Source organism: Bombus impatiens, unplaced genomic scaffold, assembly GCF_000188095.3.
Source record: "Bombus impatiens unplaced genomic scaffold, BIMP_2.2 scf_0571, whole genome shotgun sequence".
Classification (NCBI taxonomy): domain Eukaryota; kingdom Metazoa; phylum Arthropoda; class Insecta; order Hymenoptera; family Apidae; genus Bombus; species Bombus impatiens.
The window spans coordinates 77,349-93,880 of NT_176990.1; positions in this window are offsets into that span (position 1 = coordinate 77,349).

Here is a 16,532-nt window from a genome sequence, read left to right on the forward strand (position 1 = left end):
TCGCTGCCGCTACAGAGACGGCACGACAAAATGAAAAGAAAATAAAAGGAATATTACGGTTGACCGTTCGGTCTCTACCTCAGCCTTCTACTCTCGCTTCTTTAGCTTTATTCAGAGCTGCCATTCGATTTCAATTCTCTACGATCGTGTTTCTTGTATCGAGCAACACGGACAACATATGGAGCAAGGTTCAGGGTTCTTACGAATTTGGCGATCTTTGATGATCTGGTTTTATAGTAGTATGGTTCAATTTAGCGTTCTTCTTGACGGGTTGTCGAGTCAACGGAGAAAATTAATTATTCGGAGACAAGTGTTTTTTATGTCTTAAGTGCTTAAGATGGGATCGAGTCAGACAATTTCTGGACAGCGAATAGTAACATATTCCTACGTTTTATATAGGTATAGCGATTAATGAAAGTATTTGAATACTTAGCATGGAAAATTTTGATGTATCGTGTATATTACACAAAACCTTTTGAAATTTCATTAGCACCATAATGAAACATGTCTGTCACCATCGCGATGGTAAAATTTGAAATCAACACATACACTACGTAAAAATATTATTATACGCTATGCATACTAATACCGTGGTTATTTCATTTGTATACTAAATTTCAGTACATATCGAGGTTTACTAATGCAGACGATAATTAATCTTTTAAATACTTTTGTAACTTGTTTCAGATGTACGTATGTTTGCAATAAATATCTTGTAGATTTTGTGCACGTTTTCAATTGTGTTTCAAACTTTATTATAATGATTGTGATGTTGATTAAACATATTTTAATATTTTCTATTTTGCACGTAATACATTTATGAAAATTTGTCTATGATTAATGTTTAAATACTTTCTTGAGCTCACGTATATTTTATTGTTTGTGGTGTTTTGTTTCTTTCATATTATTCGTAAAGACAAACTTGATCTGGCAATTTGTATGTATACAGGATATCTATCATTTTAACGAACGTATTTATTTCAACGTGTTATTCACAAAATCAATTCTTTTATTCGTTTGTTGCAGCTTCCACTTTTTAAAACCAATGGCACGATATCATGCAAGCAACGTTAAAAGCTACGTTTAACTTTTATTCGTTTATATATCAAATTATATGTGTAATTGAATATACAAGCATGCATAAAGTAAATTCATTTGCAAAATTTTATTTATAATGAAAGTGCTTTTAATACTGTATCATTCGTCAGCGAAATAACATTAATAATAATATGTTGACAAACAAATTTCGTTTAATAATAATATTACGCATGATATAATTTAACCAATAAAACGTACGTATAATAAAGAGAGTCATCGTTACAAATACGATTATGACTTAATAACATAATTTCATCCTGTTAACACTTTTCTCTTCGGACTATTCTAAAAAAATATGAACGCTAAATTCGACCATAATGAGACATAACATAGGGAGATCACTTCATAACCAACGACTATAGTCTCCGGTAGTAATAAAGATCACTACGTATGATCATGGCGAGTGACTATAACTACCTCTAGTTATGAAGTGGCAAATTTAAATGTCGACTGCAAGCCAAGAAAAAAGATTATCATAAATCCAGTTTAATCTATTCATCAATGAGGATGATTAAAATTATATGTAATAAAGATAACGAGCAATAACATTAGGTAACATATCTTTCATAAAATATTTCGTAAAATTTTCATGTGCAGTATATAATTAGTACCATCTACTTCCATATGAATATTAAAATTTCATACTATGAAAATAACATATACAGGGTGGTTGGTAACTGGTGGTACAAGCGGAAAGGGGCTGATTCTACACGAAAAAAGAAGTCGAAAATATAGAATAAAAATTTTTCGTTTGAGGCTTTGTTTTCGAGAAAATCGACTTTGAATTTCCGCTCGGTACGCGTGCACTTTATCACGTCTCGTTATAACGGATCTCACTGTAGATCGTTGTTTCGATTGGCGTTATTTTTTTAATTTCCAAATTTTTAAATGTTTAAATTTTTAAATTTTTAAATTTTTAAATTTTTAAATTTTTAAATTTTCAAATTTAAAAATTTTTAAATTTTTAAATTTTTATTTTATATTTTCGACTTCTTTTTTCGCGTAGAATCACCCCCTTTCCGCTTGTACCGCCAGTTACCAACCACCCTGTATATCTACGTACCTGGAATATTTTTTGTGGCTACTGTAAGACATTGTAGATTCATAAAAATCAATGACTAAAATAAGCAAATTATAAAGTGTTTGCCAATTGTGAAGGCGTGTGCGTTAAATACTCGAAAAGAATGTATTTTTCCGTGTTTTTAAAACGAACGCAGAGAAATTAGAAATCCGCCTGAGGAGAAAGACGAAAAGAGAAAAGAGATGCCTGTGAAAAGTACAAGTAGCACGCGATATAAAATATTATTTGCGAAACAGCGTTCGTTATGATAAAAATAAACGATTGTGACGTTGAATAGCTCTACCTAGTGCATGTCAAGGAGATATGACAGAAGAGTTTTTGCAGTAGCACGAGCCAGTTTAAAAATTATAGGATAATTTATATCAGTATCAAGTACCTGCGGTCTCATTTCACAGTCGGAAATCTGCGACCACCGTGGAATGTAAATCCCATTAACGGACAAAATTACGGATTTAATTCAGGGATGAAACTGGTTCAGCTACATATAAGGGGAACGAAGCGACACGGAAGGTATTTTAATTCAAAGTTTCACGCGTAAATATGTCGATTAAACGTTAATTTGCGAAATGGCTATAACTAAAAGAAATCATGCCAAATTATTTTGTTTAATGAGATAGGTATGATCTGTTCGAAGGAAATTATGTAAAATATAACGATACAACGATAATGCGCATCTGTTATATATTTTTGAATGTATGTACTTTTAATTGAAAGAAGCTTTGCATTATTTATGATTAGTAAATCCTTTAAATATAAATAGTAAGCGTCTTTTTAATGAATTTTGAAATATACCTCACATTTATTTCAGGCAGCATTGAGATTTCTTACGAACGCTTAGCGATATCCTACAAACTTCTCAAAGACGTCTAGTAATGTTTTACAGACGTCTTTAAAACGTCTTGAAAGATGTCTTATAAAAAGTTCCTATGTTACAGACCAGACATTTCTCGAACTGTCACAAAAATACCAGTCTTATTTATGTGTTTTCTAATAAGTAATACATCTTATTATTTACAGAAATGATTATGTAATTAAACATCTTCAAATCGAAACTTATAATGTTATCCAAACACTTTATGCCGAATATTTCTAACTATTTGGAACTATTTGCTATTACTACTCATCCCATTTAGGGTAACTGTTTGGCATGAGATATCTCAACTTCGCAAACCAAACAAGTTAAAAGTCCTTCATCCCAATTTATTCGATCATAATCAAAGCCATTTGAAATTCCTCGCTACATCGTCTCTCGATCACAAAGTCATTGAATAAAAAAACAAATTTCCAATGAAAAGAAAGACAGAAACTCTATACAAAACAACACTGTGCAACTAAATACGAAACAAAATAGCGATAAAAAAAAAAAAAGGATTGATTCGACCCACGAACGGAAAAGGTTACAACGAAACGAGGAAATGCATTTCGTTGTCGGTTAAACGCGGCACGTGAACCAGCCTTTGATCGAGCATTGGCGCTTCATTAAATCGGATCCGATGTTTACCATTACACGGACACTTGGCGAGCGATTTCCATTGTAAAACGCGATAATCGTCGTACACGTACACGCAACAACGTCGCCGTTTATTATTAATCCCCTCGCCGACGCCATGTAATATTCCACGCAATAAACGGATCCTCCCTCGGTTGGCGGGGGAGTTTGCATCACGCGGATAATCTGCTCATGTTACGAGAGAGAGAGAGAGAGAGAGAGAGAGAGAGTCGTGTGCATTTTCGAAAATCGGTACATTTTGTATGAGGCCGTGATTTTCATTTGCCGGCCGCCGGCGACGACCACGACAACGGACGCTGATATAATCTGTCCCAGGTACACGAGGAACACGCGGATTATGCATTATTAATTTTAATGGAATTCCCCTGCAGCGGTAACGAAATGTTGCTTACTTCGTGCACCGCGTGCATCGAATGGTCGGCGTCGATGTTTCCTCCTTGTTACTCGTTTACTCGTCGTTTCTTATCTTCAAGGGTGACGGGCTGCTCGATGAGGTGGCGTGGGCCGAGAACGAGGAGAAAATGCTGATAAAGAGAGACCGTTACTTTATCTCAACTACTTTGCACGATTTTCGTCTTGTTTTCTGCTTAATCCCTTTACGAAGTTAAACGAGATGCCAATATGGCTGTAGTTCGAAGATACGGTGGAAATTGGTAGTTGGTTTTAGTGGAACAGCCGATTGAATCAGTCGATCTTTAAATAAAATAAATGACATACTTTAGAACTCGTATTTTAATATTAATTCCTCTCCTGCGGAAGATACAAATTTTTTTATCGAATATTACAACTGCTAATACTTTTCAAACATACCAAATAGATATAATAAATTATAAAATTCAATCTAAAATATCAACCGAGTTGCGCTATATCGTAATATATTCTGGTAGTTCATGCAATTATAAATTATCAATACTGTTTCAAAGTTCAGCATCGGATTCGAATGTTCCTTCAGCGTCAGATCCAAATACGAGTTTTCGCGCCGCGGGAGTTCGCAAAAGGAGGAAACGTGGGAACAACGGGAATGGTATAATCCAACGTAGCTACGTGTTAAACTTGCAAGATCGTAGCGTTATGCTGTTGCAAGTTGTGTTCCGGAAACTTGCGCGATAGCGGCCCAGGTTAATCGATTAATCCTGATCGCTAATTCGAAATACGAAACCTGACTGTTTATACTTGGCAAAGAAAAACAGTTCGCTCCTCCAAGCGTTATACAGTAGTTTACTATGAACGAACGAATCGCGAGCATTCCAGTTAGCCAACTTTTATTACTTTTCGTGCATTCAATCGGTTGTTCGTAAAAAATCATTCCTACGGTAATACGCGAGAAGGTCAAAAGAAAAAGTTATTCTTCTGCATAGATTGAGACATATTGTAAATGATAAATTTGAATTTCCAATAAGTTTATGAGAACGTTTACGTTTTCGTGTGAAGAAATTTTGTTAATACATATTTTAAACTGAAGCAAAAATACAGACTGGTCAGGAACTTTTACCAGTTACCATATATATTACAATAAAATACACGTGAAAGTGTAAAATAATGACAATAGCAAGAACCATGTACGAATTCACGATTACCAGTTTCAACCACTTAACACATATACTCGTGACGTATACCGACATGGATTGTCTTTAATCGAACTATTTATTTTAGTCGCTGATCTTTACAAATCAAACTACTCTACCGAAATACTTATATACAGGGTGGTTGGTAACTGACGGTACAAGCGGAAAGGGGATGATTCTACGCGAAAAAAGAAGTCGAAAATATAGAATAAACATTTTTCGTTTGAGGCTTTGTTTTCGAGAAAATGGACTTTGAATTTTCGCTCGGTACGCGTGCACTTTATCGCGTCTCGTTATCACTATTGCTATCACTGTAGATTTTTAAAAAAATTAAAAAGAAAAAAATTTTTTTAAATTTTTATATATTACTTTTATATATTATACAATTTTTATATATTATGGTAGATATATTATACGTCCATTTTCATCGTTAATTTCCTATCTTCCATCGTAACAAAATTGAGTTATCGTCGCTAGTATATCGAATAAAAATTTCTACATGAAGGGGTTAATCCAATAAGAAAAATGTTATGTATATATCTATATCATTATTTACAATTGCCAATGTACGCAATATTTAATTCTACACATATAATACGAAATAAAAATTCTTCAACGATTTACTTACCATTCCTTTTGTCTGCGTACTTCTATAAAACACAATGCATTCTGCAACAAAAGGAAGGGTCTTCCCTTTTTTTTGCCTTTTTTCCCCTTGCAACTTTAAAGTCGGTGCATTAGCCCGAGGCGTTCATCTTCGAAAAAGTCGAATATTGGTGGTATTATCGGTCGAGCGGCGAGATATAGCATCGTATAGAATAGGCTGTCCAAAGGTAGTGCGTGTTAGAGAGGTTGGAAAGCGAGCGACATGTATAATGCATGCGGATGCTTGATCCGTGACCCCTAACGGTTTCTTTCAGCCACCCTTTTCCGCCGATCTTAGTCGCTGCTCGTCCGGGTTTACCGTCTAAGCGACTATTTTTTCTCTAGTCCCGACTAAATATTTAAAGGCTTTTATTCGGCTACTACATGACCGTCGTATCGTTCAGCGATCTCGTAAAAGCTTCGTACGGTCGTAAAGATGACGCTCGCTTGATCTTGCGAGGAACCACGGCCAACGTCGATGTTTTTTCGATAGACGTGTAAACTTGCGAAATAGAATTTCGCCGATGTCACGTGACTGGACTGGCGTAACGAGATCGTCAACTGGATAATGTCCAAAAGTGACGTACGGAGAAGTTGCAGACTTTGATCCATTTCTCGAAGTAACACGCAGTTTGAAATCGAATCAGAAAAGGGCATCCGTGGATAGAAATTCAATATTGACGAAGGCAAGGGAATTATAATTGGCGCACTCCATACAATCCCGTTCGTGTCACTGGTGTCCGCTTGTTTACGTTTCTTTGACGGCAAAATTTGCGATGATATGGTTAACAAAGGTTTGCCTTAACGGCAGATGGACGTCGGTTGTTTACTTTTTATTGCCTTCTACTATCTTTGATATCGTTACGTATATGATTTCGTACGTGTTAATTCGTAACTACAAGACATTACAGCAAGGTACAACGAAATATATAAGTTTTAGTTTGAAAGATTTAATTGTAACTTTTTCTCGGCGTTATAACACAGTCAGATACGCGCGATCCGTTTCCTTCGATATTCTACAAATTTTCCTCGAGATATATTTCTGTATCTCGTAGAAGAAGAGTAAGTGAGGTGACCGATCGTTTCATTTAATTTCCGGATCGAAACCATGCGCGTAACTGTTATAAAATCATTGAAATTGCATCGAAAATATACTTATAAATGTACCATCCTCGTCGATTCACCGCTTTGAAACGGCTAACCAAAAGTGATGTATTAAACCTGCAGACCTGTTAAAATCTCTAAAGGAAGAAGCAGCCACTTTGATATAATCAAGCTTTACATTATTTCGACCTAAAAATGTTCGTCAACGCAGCAGCGAAGCAAAATAATAGCCCGGGTACTTATTATGGACGAGAACGAAGCCAAGAGTGGTATAAGGTCATTAAAAGTTTGCATTATTTAAACTTAAAGATAAATTACAAGGCTTCCGCATCCCAACGGTGTCATTCGAAAGGACAGGAGAAGACCGTAATGACATTCTGCGCTTTCACGCTTTACGGCTCGTGAGAATTTCTCAGAAAATATCTAATCCACGGTTTACGTCGCTGGAATATTAAAAATGTCCGGAATTTCCATTCAAATGAGATTTATCGGTTCCGGACGTTGTCGATCTTAAGAATCTGTTTCGGTATTCTGCAGAGACGACGATCGTCCTGGTCTGATCACGGACACGTACAAGACGACGTTGCACGGAACGAGGCAAGTATCTTCTTCTTCTAACTTTTCCCGAGACCATCTGTTCCTTTCTCCCGATGCAATTACATTAATGTCGTGTTCTTCGCTGCAACCGCGCTAAATCCAGTCACGCAACTCACAAAGGAGGATACCGTAATTTTATGAAATATTTTCTGAATAACCTTACGACAAAGAGGTGAATTAAATTTCTGACTGGCTCCAGTACAGCACGCGTGTTACGTACAGCTGACAACAGCACCGTTGTTCTTCCTGTCTTCATCTTTGCGGTCGTGTAATCTTTTCTTCCGCCACCTTTTATTTCTCACCTCGCGTTATTAGACGCCTTATTTCCTTTCCTCGTTCTTCTGTTCTCGTCTCGTTCCCATTTTCCTTACGTTTCGTTTCGTGAAAACCACAGTTCATCTTTGTTTTCATATAAACGAATTAAGCGCGAGGGTAGAATTGTAAAATATCTGTAGTTGAAAAACAGATCGATACAATTCCATCTTTTTTTTTTTGAAATTATTTTATTCATCATCTTGCTGTCCTTTGGTACTTCCTTTTCCTCCTTCGTTTCTTTCTTTTCCTCGCCTCTTCTCTTTCTTTCTTTCTCTTACTATTTCATTCTCGAACTTCACCAATGCGACGATTTCATTCGTCGTACAAAACACTACGTATAAAACGTATAGTATTTTCAGAATAAACTTCCACGAGGAATGCTCTCGTGAGCTCGCGTACCTCTAACTAACGCTAAATTTGTCGATTTTACTTTATCGCCGAAAAAGAATCTTACGTTTTTTCCATTTTCTAAACAACCGCGCGAAAACAATTCTGCCTAGCAACCTTCTCCAAGCAGATCCATAATTTCTTCTTTCCCCAGCGACAATCGATCGACGCGTAGAACGCCAGCGTCACGAGCAATTGCGGCCAATCTAATTAACCGACATCCGGGACGCTTTGTGGCTCGCAGGTGCATCAAAGTCGACGACGAGTGGTTGCGGTTGGTCATGATGAAGCCGAGCCATCCTGGGGACGAGCGTCGAACGAGGAAGATCCTTTCCGAGCCGATCGACGGGCACGAGCAATGAATACGAAATTGTTGCCTCGCTGCAGGATACGAGGGACCGAGGATGCGGGCTGAAGGCCGAAACCTTTGGTCGTCTAAGCCGGTTGGATGAAGAATAGCGGCGTAATACATATTTCATCCATATTCATTCGGTGATACAGGGTTTACAGCAACGGCACAGGCGACGGCTGCTGGTGGTGGAAGGGCGCGTGAACCACGTTAAACTCTTCATAGGTGAAAGGTGGCTGATACACGTGGCACTGTCTCGTATGCGCGGAATGTCGAGCAGCGTGGAATCCAAGCCACGCTATTGAACATTGCGATGTCTCCACTGTCACCGGGTATATCGATTTCCGGGGCGATCGCCGCGTCGTTCACGCGGCTACAGGGATTTCCTGCCTGTGATTTATTTCACTATTATAACGACGCGACGCCGCCTGCTCGACATCGATGGTTATTAAACGCGTGCTCTTCAGCTTTCTCTTTTTTAGTTTTCCCATTCAAAAACCGCCTAGCTCGGATAGCTACGTGTCGGCCGTGGTTATGCGGTTTCGGTTTCTGTTTTCCGACTATTTCCCGAGAACAGAATGTATGAAGTGGCCAGTACGCCAGTGAAATTCGACAGGTTTTATCAAATACGTATTTGTTACATTAGCCAGGTTTGAACTGTATGTTTGGAATTGATTAAATTCAACAGCGATTATACGAAACGACGAATGTCTTGTTAAAAAATATCGAAACGTATCGATCGGAAATTAAGAATATCAAAATATTCTTTTTCTCCTGGAAAAAGAGAAATATGGACAAGCGTCGTTTTTGTACGAGTGCTTCGATTGCCAAGTATAAATCCTTTGGTGTTAATACCGCGCGATAGGTCAATAACGAATAAACGGAATAAAAATGGAGAAATCTAATATATGAAAAGCGAAGTATATGAATACGTAGCTTCCGAGTGACGTAGCATTGTGCAATATTAAATCCTAGTCAACTCTTCGAATATAACAGAAAATGTACGGACACTGAATGCAACGGAAGCATCTCTTTTCCTCGCAACTGTGTTAAACGGAATCTCACTAACAAACTTCATCGCAACGTTATTTACCATCCGGTTAGATACGAAGTTGCGACTGGTCTCCTCGAATATCTTCAGATAAGCGCGGCGGTCGTTTCGATGGGAACGCGCCCGTTTCGGACTAATTGCGAAACAACGTAAGTTTCCGCCAGAGCAGAAGCAGGACAGCCGCACTTGAATGAAACACAGCCGTTGAAAGTTATTATTCCAACGAGTGGCGCGTTCTCGTGGATCGTCCGACCATAAAAAACTAATTTACCTCGAGGAGATGGAGACGAAGAGGCAGGCAAATGAAGTAGAGAATTGACACGGCTGGAAGGCCATCTTGAATAGCTTCGTTCTCATAGGCTGTGTTCTCCAAGCCACGCTACTCGCCTATATCGTTTTAAAGACGTGCCACGAAACAAGTTTATAAGTAGCCTGTCGAGAATTTCGTCAGACGCCGCTCTCCTAAGTAGTTACCAGGTAGTTTATACCGACGAAGTCAAGCTCCTCTCGACGTATAATATTATTATGTAAGTGCGGGAACGCTATATTTCGACCAATCTTTTCCATTCTTTTTCTCGATTTTAATTTTTAGACTGTCGGTTCTAATTTTATTATTTTTCTATCTGTTTTTCAATAACGAGAATCACGATGTTCGTGTACGTTCATGCTCGTAATGACAGTAACTTATGGAAACTAGAATCGTAGAGAAAAGTCGTAATACAGCGATTGTTCACGATATCCTTTCTAATGAAAACAGACGATAGCTTAACGTGGGAGACAAGCTTGGAAAGGTCGATCGATTAAGGCGATTAAGTTAGAGCGTGGACACGTAGTCGCTGGGAGAATTCTCGCGTAGATCGATAAGGATTTGCTGAAGTGCATCGGAAAGTTTTCGAACCTAAACTATGCATAGTGTACACCCTACGAAAGTCAACAACACTCGCAATGAATGCATTATAGTAAGCCGAGGAAAATTATTTAAAAACTTTCAATACAAAGTTAAGATTTTTTGACACGCAGAATTCCTCCCCTTTCTCGTTCTTCTATCTACGAGTGTTTGGTCGTATAATGCAAGTTCACAGTTGCGTAACTGAATTCGATCAACGGAACTTCGTCGAATCCGATACCGACTAAAATTGCGTCAAGATAACCAGTTTTATCGAATATAGGATGCTAAGAGAAGGTGAACGATATTTATAAAATTAAGACAGCGAGGTTCATATATAAAAATATCATTTGAGACTTATTTTTCAGGTTATAAGCGATTTAGTTTCACGCTAAAAATACACCGATGAATGAATAAACCGATGAATCAGCTGACAGGTTTTTCTTTGCATTTCATCTACACTCTGTGTTTCTCATTTCAGACGAAACGAATGAAAATAGAATTGTTAGCTGTTCTATTAATTCCATTTGCTTAATTTCGTTCTCCTTCTTCGTCCTCTCGATGTCTATCTTGTCGACCTTTTTAACATCTTAAATATTGCTCCTTATATTTGTTTTTTTTTTTTGTATTTTTTGTTTCCATCTTTTGTCTTAGTATCTTAAAAAATCTTATAAGCGCGCAACGACAGTTTATGTATCGTGTACAGTTCGACGCAAGACTTGAGGTGGCTTCGAAGTAAATAAAATCCTTCAGGCCGACAATGAGAGTTTGGCGAGTGGCCATTTGGCCGCGGTCGACTTTTATTTCAGACGTGAAAGTTTAAATGCCGCGTTCACCATTCACCGCTAAACCACCATGGCTTCCTAGATTGACGTGTTTTTCGTGTTTAAAAGCGCACACGGCCGGAAGTAAAAGTATATTTGTTCACTAGACATTGGACCGGCGATCGTAAATCACAGATTCGCTGGCTCCCATTATATCATGCGTATTCGCTGTTTTTCCTCAATGGAAATTGCACTGAACTTTTGTCTAGCAAGCCTTCGTAATCGCTTTAAAAATTTGTTCAAATCGAGCAAATGACAATTACGAAAGCGATGTGTTCTATTCTGAATTCTTTGGAGCTTTGAATAATATGATAATTGTTAGCGGTTGCTTCACTTCTCTTTATTTCTAAATAAATAAAAAAGACACGATGACTCGATTCTTCTAACTTTCTTCTTTATTCGAATTCGGTATATCAAAGATTCAGTGACTCTTTTTCTTGTACGAGGGTGAAAAATGGTTCCTAGCCATTGAATTACGACCACGTATGAGACTCACTTTTCCTAACGATAACGCTACAACGAATGGCAGATTGTTGTCGATTTATCCCACAATATTTGAGTTGGTTCTTTGGTTTAACAAGAAAATGTATCAAGTAAAAGCTGATTTATATCAAATGGAGAATTTACACGATTCTGACGATGACCGACTCGTACATCACCCCATAAGTGACGCATATATGGACAAAAATTGGCGTCAATTTTGTTAAAAGCATCTGCATGTTTTTAGCAATTATAAAAATTAACATTCAGAATTTCGTGAAAACGAGGAGTCTGGTTAATTATTCCTCGTACGGCGCGTTACACGTCTTCTCGATGAAAGTAACGACGAAAACGAAACGCTTCTTCGCGCATCGACTACGACGACGAGAGCAACGTTCCTCTGACTCGTTGTCGAATTTCTCGTTTTCGAGAAAAAAGATATAACGTCGCGCGTGAGCAAAGCTGCTGCAGTTGCGAGGGGTGGCGAAATTTGCTTCCACGTTTCGAGGGTGTGAGAGGAAGAAGAATTCACCTCGAGGGAATTCAAATATACGCTAAACTTACCCGTACCACCACTCGCGACCACTCTCTTCCTCGCTACCTCACCGTCTGATCCTGCGACCTTCTTGCCGCGACACGAACTACCGACTATTTACCTCCGTTGCTACGAGCGCCATGGCTTTTCCTGTAATTCTCAGGCTGAAGTATTTTCGGCACGATTCGTCGTCGCCGTTTTAAAAATAAGATCGAGTGCAAGTATAGCGTGCGCGGGTTTCTGTCTGAAAGTCATTCGGTGGAAAGTCGTAGTTTTCAACGCTCGGTGCGATATTAAATTGTTACTGTAATTAATTGATTAGTAATTGATTGGAAGCGATTAATTTATTAGGCGGTGAAGATGAATTAGCTCGTCGTTTGGATGTGCTACTGTAATATATTGTATGATATATCTATAATATAGTATTATATACTGTATAAACGATATACTGTAATAGTAGATGATAATATGATGATACGATGACTTTTTTCTTAAAGATTTCTATTTGTTTACATGTAATTCTATTTTTGTTAAAAAAAATCATATTTATATTCGCAAGCATTACATCGTAAGTGAAATTTATTTGTTTTTATATCCGAAGAACTTTCAGTTATATTATTAAGAATAGAAAGAGCTTATCGTAAGAAAATAGAGGATGCACACGGATGGAGGAAGAACGAAGGGAATGCGGATCGATAATAAGAATATAGAATAACCAATTTACGTTACAACTCCCATGTCTCTCGACTTTGTCAAAAGCTATCAGGAGAGTCGTGTGCCTAAATCCAAGTAATAACTTCTATAACAACATATTAAATGTTCCTTTCTTTTCTCAACAACCGTTCGATTGTTTCCATCCACTTATTTCCCTCTATTCTTCGCTAATGCAATCAGGATACCAGAAAATACAGTGTGACGTCAATGGCAGAGTTTGTGGCAATAAATATTTCCATTAGAGGTAAGAATTGTAAATTGGAGGGCTCGTGACTGGAAAGGTCAAACTCCTCTTCCCGGTATCATTAAAATGAACGATTGAGCGGTCTATCGTTTCGTGGCATCGAAAAGAGAAGGGTTGATGGAAAGGGTGAGTGGAGGGTTGCGGAAATATAAGCACTTTTGCCTCGTGCCTGCCTCGTTTCTATATCTATATATCTATATATCTATATATATATATACACATACCTTTACTCAATATTGGTTGAATTATTGTGCCTGCCCGTACGAACTACTCGCGTGCTTCGTATCGAGGAATCAAGTTACAAGCTGCGCTTCCATTTTGTGCAATTCCGTTTGCATATAGACACGTTCCTTGATAACTGCCGCCATGTTCCGCAGGATTTACGATCCGCCCGGTAAATGTTGCCGGAGGCAGGGTTCATCAGGGGAATATGTGCTTACGTATAAACACGAATCTTAGAACAATTCCACTTGAGGAAGTAGTTCGCCGGAGCCAGCTCCCACGTTGCTCAGGAACCGTGTCCGATACAATTTTCGAATACAACGGTAAGGTTGCGATGGGTATACAAGGTATTTTCTTTATCTCGTATTGTTTCATATACTTTCGACCGTAGTTTCCTCTCGAAGGGAATGTAAAAAATAAAAAGTCTGGAGATAAAGAGATTTCACCTAATCGTCGTACTTTTTATATTCTATATTTCAAAATCAATTAATCTTCGAGAAGTTCATAAATGTAGCTACTAACTGCATTCGGCCTTCGATTTACTATCGTCGAGGAATTTTTAATTCGACGCTCTATGGAATACCTTTTCACCGTTTGTTGCAACTTTCTTGCACATTCGATTTTCCAACTTTGCGGCAAAGGAAAGTTGAGAAGAAGACGGTTCGGGAAAAAGGTACGCCAGAGGTAAAGAGAAGTGCATTCCGTCCAGGGACTTGCCAGTGGACTCGTCAATAAGGTTATCCAGTCGACTCGTGTCTTAAAAGTAGGAACGATCGATGCTAAAACCTATGAACTATACGTGGAAACCGATGACTAGGGCAGAAATTGAGAAAATGGGAACTGAGAGTGGAAAGAGTAAATGTCTTCACGTTTTTATCAGCACCTTATTTCGCTTCTACTTACGCTGCAACTATTTACTATATCTCAGTTTACTTTGTACTTAACATCGCTTCTCCACTTGTATCGCTACGAATTTCTTTTATATAGAGCATACAGAGCGTTTCGCTAAATGCTTAGAATCGTTGAAAACTTCTGTTTCATTTTACTCTCCGAGTTTATAAAGATTAAATTCCGCCATGGAGGTATCTATTTATAATTTTAATTTTGATCGTTCAGAATATTATTAAGAAAAGAAATTTTTGTATCTGTAACGCACTTGATGTAAATTGATTTAATTGATGTATGTATCATTACGCGAGAATTTTAAAAGAGGGCACTTTAATGTAAAAGTACTAGGACGCTCTTTGTGAAGTTCGGTTCTTTTTTATCATGCATTTTCTTCCTGGAATATTACCCTTTAATCGTTATAGCTATTTCTATGTGAACTGGATATAGTCGATAGATTGGCTATCAGACAGAAGCGCGATCCCTTGAAAGCTACGCTCTACTTCGAAGGCATGGCTATGCATCTGTGCGTAGGATTGCAGAATTAATTTATAATCCGGTCTTCTTGTGAAATCGATTTTAAATACCAATAAAGAACAATTACTCGTAAAAATCTATTCTGTTAAATACAAAATACAAACCAAGCAAAAAGACTCAAATGCCTTGATCAGCAGAGGAAGAATTTTGAAAGTCTTTATAACTGAATAAAAATTAGTAACTACTTTCGACAAGTTATGCACTTTCATTAACAGTAACAAATTTCATTAACTGTAACAAATTCCAATAGAAATTTTTCTAAAACGAAACGTATAACACTGATATTTTCAACGAATCGATTATCCACTGGAACGATTAACTTCGGATCAATTTGCGCCAAGTCGAAAACAATTACGCGTATCCACGGTACAGTGATGATAATACCATTTGCATTTATTTTCGAAACTGTGCTTTCAAATTTACAGTAACCTAACAAAGGAAAGAAGGTACGTTTTCGACGTCAGCTCCGAATCGTTCCTCGAAGATTCTTCTCAAGGTGCAATCGGTGTCTTGAATTCACCGACATCGAAATCACTTTGAAACAGTCACGTGGCACGCGAACTGCGTCAACATCAAATCAACACCACCCACGTCGGTCCTCGCAGCTAAGTTAATCTGTTCGAAGCTCTTCTCGCATACTGAACAGCCTCTTAGCGCGAACAGGGTGTTTTAGCAAAGTGCCTTCGCGGCAGCTACTTAGGTATGTAACGTGGCGTCTCAAGTTCGTGCACGTCTTTGACACCAACCGGTAGGAAATACTTTTGCCAGATCCTTCAGACTGCATCGCATTTTTCCGAGATAGACGAAACAGAAGAAGCAAAGATACGTCGGTAATTAGCGTAATTGTTTTCGCGCTAATTATCTCGTGCATGAGAAACGTGTATATGTGAAGACAGGTTTGTTAAATTTCTTAAGAATTGTTAGTTGCGTTATTCTGGAAAATATAGTCTGCAATTTCTATTCAATTTTAGAATATTCGTCCTTAGATACATTTTTTCTTAGAAATATGGGAAATGATATTTTAATGCCACAAGACAGGAGAAACGTATTAAGTTTTATTCTTTGTTATTGGCAATCGTTGCACTCAAGGCAGTTGGCTTGTTTGAAAAAGCTACTGAATAGGAATCATGGCTAATGCAATAAGGTGCAATAATACGATAAAATATATATGTTCAGGTACGGTATCTGGGATAACCGTACAAATTCATATCCACAATGTACGCACGATTCGTGATAAACCGCAGGGTATGCTAGTCGTGATAAGCTGGTCGCCATATCTACTGTAGAATATATGCATGTTTGCTTTCCTTTCGTCAACTTCGTCAATTTTGTTTTAATAAACGCCGACAATAATTATTTTCAAGGATTTTGCAATGACTCTTTCCTCATCGTTACCGAAAATTAAACAAAGAAATGAGAAATATTACTTACATTATATATGTTATATACAGGGTGGTTGGTAACTGGTGGTACAAGTGGAAAGGGGGTGATTCTACGCGAAAA